This window comes from Podarcis liolepis, assembly GCF_965112155.1.
Source record: "Podarcis liolepis genome assembly, chromosome: 6".
NCBI lineage: Eukaryota > Metazoa > Chordata > Lepidosauria > Squamata > Lacertidae > Podarcis > Podarcis liolepis.
Window position 1 is genome coordinate 40,897,679 of NC_139559.1, and position 6,725 is coordinate 40,904,403.

Sequence of the window (6,725 nt, forward strand, 5' to 3'; positions counted from 1 at the left end):
TTACTATGTAGAAAAAAGTTTGAAGCTATTCGTTCTCGAGGACACTGGCATCTGCAGCTAACAAGAGAGAGCCAAGGGCTTGATGGATGGGTTTAGATGTGGGGACCATAAGGGCTGAGTCAAATATCTCAAGTAGAGCTTGTCACCCAAAACCTAAGCTTGAGCCAAAATGATACCTAAAAGCAGAGCCTTGCACTCTTGAGCACTTGCAAGTATATCAGATATGGGGACTAGAGAAATGTCACTTGTGCCTGTATTCTGCAATATGAAACTTTGAAGCTGTGTGCCATCCTCTTTGAGCCTCTTAATTTCCTGTTTCCTGGAAGCAATGAAATTTCTGTGGTTGTGCAGCTGGAAAAGAATATTTTGAAACTTAAAACTGCCCAGGCTGCTGCTTTCTACCATATTTTTTTGCGTCTTAATTTGGGAGGGAAGAGAATGTTGCTGCTTCTAACCCTGCCCCAAGATGGATTAGAAGAATTTTACAGTTGGAAAGGACACTGCCTAGTCCAACACTGTCCAGTGCAGGAAGCTTGCATTGCTGCATCCCTGGCAGAAGGTTGCTCAGCCTCTGCTTAAATGCTTCCTGTGAGGGAGACCTCTCCACCTCCCAGTCTGTTCTGAGCATCCACCAGCTCCAGTGATCTGCAGTGTTGTATTCGGCAACCAGCCACAAATCTTCATCCCCTAGCAAATAGCCAGCTCTAAATAAGCACACTTGTTAGGAACGCTCTCTTTTTACACTTGATATGGATCACTGAAGAATCCATCTAGCCATTGGGCAACGGATGGACACATCCCTACTATTGCTGTATGGCCAGTATTAGCTCAGATACATATGGGGTCCATTTTGCAAGCTTTCTTAGAGATCAGTTGGGTGGCAAGTTCTGACTCCTATGTTACTGATGTGCTTCATCTGTCGTCGTCCCCCCTGCCACCCTCCAGCTTTATTTAAAGGGAATTTATTATCATTGTTTGGGCCAGTGATTGGGTGGTGCCTTTACTTCTCGACAAGAGATTCCTTTGGATCATTTGTTTTGGGGGAATGTATTTCCCATTCTGTGTCTTGCAAAGCACTGTCTGCAAACAAATTGTGATTCTATTTATTTAGGGAAGTAAATATTTTGTACAGTTTATGTGCAGGGGGTATTAAAATTTATTAAGGAGTGGAAACCTTTAAAAAAAGTGTATGTGTTTGTTTCTTAAATTAACGGATGCCAAGTTTTTTTTTTAATTATTAAAAACAACTTGTATACCGCTTTACTACAATGTCTCTAAGCGGTATACAAGAAATAAAATACAGAAAAGGTGAAAATCAGTTAAAACTATAAAATCTGATTTCAGCCAAAATGCCTGCTGGTAAAATGATATAAAATATAAAATAGACACTGGATGACCTCAACTGGAAGAGAGCTCCACAAAATTGGGTCCATGTGGTAGATACAAACCATGCACCCAAGTCATTGGGGACCACTAACAGTGACTCCCCCAAAGACCTCAGTGATCAGGCAGGGATATAAGGGATTAGGTGGTCCTTGAGGCACCCTGGACCCAAGTTGTTAAGGACCTTATAAATTCATACAAGAATATTGAACCTGGCCTAGTAGCATATGGGCAACCAGTGCAAGATTTTGAGCACTGCTGACAATAGTCTTTCCCCATCAACAGTTTACCTGCAGCATTTGGTGCCAATTAGAGCCTCTGGACCAGGCCCAAGAGTAGAACCTCATGGAGCACATGGCCATAATCAAGTCCTGAGTTACTAATGTGTGAATCACTGTGGCCGCACTACCCTTTTCCAAGAATGGCTGTCGTTGATGCACAAACTGTAGGTGGTAAAAGGCACTAGAATGGACGCAGGAACAACCCGAAAATCTAAGCCTGTTCTTTCAGTGGTAGTGCAACCCCATTCAGAACAGACTAATACCCTTGTGGTGGAAAGAAAGGTTACATTCCAGCCGTACACATCCATGCATAAGAAATGGAAGAAAGGGGAAATTGTGAAGAAAGAGTATACATGAGTAGCCAGCAGTTGCAGGGTGAAGGTCAGGTGGGCTGAAGCTCAGAATGAGAGAGGTTAAAAATAATATTACAGGCTTATTCAGCCATGTTTGAAGCAAGACGAAGAATGTGCAAGTAGGTGCCTTGCATGGAGAAGGAGAAATGCTATTGGGTGACAGAGATGGCAGAACTGCTCAATGTCTATTTGACTCTGTCTTCAATCAAAAGGAAAGCAGTGCCCATGCTTGTGATAACAGAATAAACTACGCAAGGAGTGAGATGAAGCCCAAGATAGAAAAAGAGGGAGTATGAGAACACCTGACTACTTTAAATGAATTCAGATCTCCAGGGCCTGGTGAGCTGCACCCAAGGGTACTAAAAGAGCACGCAGATGTAATCTCAGATCTTTGAGAATTATTGGAGAACAGGTGAGCTCCCTGGAGACTGTTCTCCCCATCTTCAAATAGGGGGGAAAAGAAGATCCAGGTAACTACCAACTTATAGCTTGATGTCAATACCAGGAAGGGTCCTAGAACAGTTGGTCTTTAAGCACTTAGAAAAGGATGCTGTGATTACTAAGCCCCAGCATGGGTTTCCTCCAAAACAAGCCATGCCAGACTGCTCTACAATTCTATGATTCTGTGAGCCTTCATCCAGGTAAGTAGGAGAATTACACAGTTCAAAGATGCATTACAGCCAGGCAAAGATGCTCAAGGAAGTCACTGAGCAGGGGCAGTGAAAGGTGTGGCCTACAGAGAAAAGGAATGGCCCAGAGCAGGCACCCCCAACCTTCGGCCCTCCAGATGTTTTGGCCTACAATTCCCATCATCCCTGACCACTGGTCCTGTTAGCTAGGGATCATGGGAGTTGTAGGCCAAAACATCTGGAGGGCTGCAGGTTGGGGACGCCTGGCCTAAAAAAGGTAAAGGAAACCCTGACCATTAGGTCCAGTCATGACAGACTCTGGGGTTGCAGTGCTCATCTCGCTTTATTGGCCGAGGGAGTCGGCGTACAGCTTCCAGGTCATGTGGCCAGCATGACTAAGCCGCTTCTGGCGAACCAGAGCAGCGCACGGAAACGCCGTTTACCTTCCTGCTGGAGCGGTACCTATTTATCTACTTGCACTTTGACGTGCTTTCAAACTGCTAGGTTGGCAGGAGCAGGGACCGAGCAATGGGAGCTCACCCCGTCGCGGGGATTTGAACCGCTGACCTTCTGATCAGCAAGTCCTAAGCTCTATGGTTTAATCCACAGCGCCACCTGCGTCCCATGCCTGGCCTAGAGAGCCACAAATTGGCCCATATGCCAGAGGCTCCCCACCACTGGCATAAACACACATGAAAAATTGAGCTCAGTATTTTCTTTGCTAAAGCTTCTATATGGAATTCCATTAGCAGGCTTCCCAGAGAACTACATTGGATGTGGGGGGATGGCAGATTTAAATTTTACCCACCACTGAATATTCATGCCTGGGGGGTGGGAACCACCCACTGATTGCTGCCTGTCATGCAGCTGTTGGCACAATGTCAGAAAGGCAAAAGTGTACACAAACAGAACAAGGCAAAAGGAAGTAGAAGATATCAAAATGTTTGCCTCAATAAAACAACCTTTGGCCTCTCTTAACAAATACCCAGAATTTGCTAAGGCAAGGATGGTGAATTATTTTTCTTCCTGAGATCTTATATTAACCTAATTTCTGCTGCAACACTGAATGAAGAAAGAAGTTGAGGGATCATCCTTTGAGGCTATTTCTGAATTTGCAAGTATAAAATCATAGAATGGTAGAGTTGGATGGGACTCTGAGGGTCATCTTAAGTTCAACTCCCTGCAATGAAGGAGCTCAACTAAAGCACTCATGACAGATGGCCATCCAACCTCTGCTTAAAAACCTCCAAGAAAGGAGAGCCCACAATATCCATTCCACTGCTGAACATCTCTTGCTGTCAGAAAGTTCTTCCTGATGTTTAGTCAGAATCTCCTTTCTTTCTTGTAACTTGAATCCATTGGTTCAAGTTCTACACTCCAGAGCAGAAGAAAACAAGCTTGTTCCATGTGACAGCCCTTTAGATATCTCAAGATGCCTATCAGATCTGCTCTCAGTCTCTGTTTTTCCAGGCTAAACATACCCAGCTCCCTCAACTGTTCCTCATAAGGCTTGGTTTCCAGACCCTTGATCATCTTGGTGGCCTTCCTCTGCAAAGGATCTGGTTGCAAAAATAAAGGCTTTATGAACAGAAATCTGACCAACACTTATCTAGTATGGTAACCCTAGGCCCCAGCGCTGATAAATATTGAATACAAAATGGGAATAGGGGATGTAGTACTAGATATAATATAGACTAGTAGAGATGAATATGTGCAAAGGGTTCTGCTTTAACAGGTAATGTCGCACTTAAAACTTTTTTAAAAAGTCTTAATAGATAAATAGGTACCACTCTGGCGGGAAGGTAAATGGCATATCCATGCGCTGCTCTGGTTCGCCAGAAGCAGCTTAGTCATGCTGGCCACATGACCCAGATGCTGTACACCAGCTCCCTCGGCCAGTAAAGCGAGGTGAGTGCTGCAACCCCAGAGTCGGCCACGACTGGACCTAATGGTCAGGGGTCCCTTTACCTTTTAGTATTGTATGCCAATGAGTATAAAGAAAATGTACAGTTTCCTTCCCTAGTTGATGCTGTCACTAATAAGCTCTTAGCTGCCTGTATGCTGGGAGTGTAGCATTTATCTTGCCAAAAGCTGAGCATATCTTCAAAGCCATTAAAGAAATTAGTGGAACAACAGCAAGCCATTGGCTGAGGAGTGGCTTAAAGTGTGGAATGCTATGCTGTTGAATAAACTAACAGTAGTAATTAGATCTAAATTAGGGGGAAATCTCAGCTATAAATGATGATTTTGAGAAATGGAAGGAGGGGATACTTTGGGGTATGCTTCCATTTATTTAAGCATTTAAAAAGGAGGAACAGCCCAAGAGGCAGAGAAATTTGGCAACCGACCCACTGATACAGGCCCATGCAACTTTAGGCTTGGAAATAAATCTGGTTTGTTTCCACTGCTTCGGTTGCAGACCAACTTCCTTTGGCAACAGGTACCTGTTGGGGAAAGTGGTACAGTGAGGGCTGAAGTCCAGTGTCCCTTCAGGCTAAAGTCCAGTGTCCAACAGTCTAACTCTCCCCCCTCACATTAGTATCCAGAGAGTGGCAGATTATGGGGGTAGCAGCAAACAAGCCCTATGTCAGCACCTAGACCCAAGTGGGCATGTTTTAAAAATATCTTTTGTAGACAGGAGGTGACCAGCTAGTTATGTACATTTACTATGTTTACTACAGTATATGCTTGTTATAGTATTTTTACTTTAAAGTATATATTGGACATTGGCCAACAGAGTAGTTCCTAGAACCAGTCACAGTATCTCAGCCTATCCTACCCCACAGGGTTGTAGTGATGATGAACTGGGGAGGAGGATGACTATGTACTATGTTCAGCCAGGAGCTCTGGCCAGCTCCAGTGCTGGTGGCCTTGCTTTTTTAACGAAGGCGTTTTTGACTTTTCAACTCATCAAAAACTGAGGCTGATACACATCTTGTCCAGTTGGTGGTGCTATAAGATGTTGTAAAATCTAGAAAGCAGCACTGTGGTTAGGATTTTACATTCACTGAAGTCCCTTTATTTTGTGGATTTCAGCTAGTCCTCTGGTTACTGTCAGTGCATCAGTCCCTTCTATATTACTAAACTTTTGGTCATAAATCCCAGTTTAGTGATCCAGAAAGTCCCACTTTGGAACAAGCTGCTGCCAGCTTGTTAAACCTGTGATGGTGTCTTTGCTCAGCAACTGACCCTTCCCTTGTTTCTCTAATCATAGGTTTCTCTCGGTCTAGGTAAGCCACTACACCACTTTTTGATTATTCTGGATGGTTAGTAATTAATTAATTACTTTAACAGATTCATATGCCACTCCTCTTCAAAGCTTCAAGGGCTTTGAATGAAATAATAAAATATAACAGCAATAATAAAATATAACAGCAAACTTGGTTCTCTTTGTGGGTCTTTAGGCGGCATCACCATCAGTACATGAGATAAAAATAGTTGCAGACTCAGGAACATCCCAAGGTTTTCAGAAGTACAAAAAACACCTTCCTGAGCAGGAGTGGGGAACTGTGGTCCTCAAGATGTTGCCAGATTCTAAACAGCCAATATCATTTTTCCAGGGAACTATGGGAATTGTAGCTCTCTGAGGGGAACAGGTCTCCTAACAGCTCTCCGCATCCTTAACAAACTACAGTTCCTAGGATTCTTTGAGGGAAACCAGTACTGTTTAAAGTGGTATGATACTGCTTTAAATGTTGTAGTGCAGTTGGGGCACCAGGGAAGTCCACCCCCCGCCCAATATTGACAAGACATGTTGCCAGGCTGGCAGCCTTGAATTAATGGAAGTTTCTAAGCCCTCTTCAAGGTATCCGCCTTTGTTTATCTCTTCCCCGGCATTCCCACACATGATGGCTGAGCACCACAGAAAAGTTGTACTCTGCAGAGGGCAGTGCCTGTGCAATTGCAATGCAATTGCTAGGAATGCTGGAGTTGCTAGTTCTCCAAGTTGCAGATTGGCAGGGGCAAATTCAACACGTGCATCTGCAGGATGGCAAAAGGGGCACCCCTAGGAATTATTTGTGTCATACAGCTATTCACCACGTGAATTTGATACATTAAACCATGAATCAGCCCCAGGC